The sequence below is a fragment of the Dromiciops gliroides genome, chromosome 1 (genome assembly GCF_019393635.1).
Source record: "Dromiciops gliroides isolate mDroGli1 chromosome 1, mDroGli1.pri, whole genome shotgun sequence".
In the NCBI taxonomy this organism is placed as follows: domain Eukaryota; kingdom Metazoa; phylum Chordata; class Mammalia; order Microbiotheria; family Microbiotheriidae; genus Dromiciops; species Dromiciops gliroides.
Genome location: NC_057861.1, coordinates 755,518,342 through 755,519,023, shown reverse-complemented (window position 1 = coordinate 755,519,023; position 682 = coordinate 755,518,342).

Sequence of the window (682 nt, the reverse complement as noted above, 5' to 3'; positions counted from 1 at the left end):
GGCAACCTGTTCGGTCCTTTGTTTTATTCTCATCGAGAGCACCCTTGAAAATTCCCCAGTGAACAGTGGGGGAAAGGGGCCTCCTCCCATAACGTCTGGGGAAGCGGTCCTAGGTCCTACCACCTGGTTTCCCAAGTCTTACCCACATTATGATCATACTCTTGTAGAAGTATGAGTTGGAGGGGGAGGAGCCTCGGATTGAAGCCTGGCGTTGCTCCTTCTCATGGGGGGGGGGGGGGAGATCTTAGGCTAGTCACATGACTCCTATCTCTGGCCCTCATTTTCTTCATCTGCAAAGTAAGAAGACTGGACTAGATGACGGGATCCTAGGTCTCGAGCTGGAAGGGCCCTTGCAGGCTGGCTGGTCCAACGCCCCCGTTTTACAGATGAGAACGACTGATTTGCTAGAGGCCAAGATGGCAGAATCCAAAAGTAAACTCACATCCTGAAACTCCAGGTTCACAATCACACATCCTGCTTTGGATGGGACAAGACGCCCCCTCCCAGGATAAGCTGATCTCTTCTCATCGCTGCTAACTCCTCCTTAGATACTCACTCCTTCCCACCTCCTTCCACCTGCTCTCCCCTCTGACTGGGGGCCCTTTCCACTCCCTGAACTCTCGGGCTGTGGGATGGTCGTCCCCAGCCCGTTTCCCCCTGCCCCCTCCCCCACCCCTTCCCA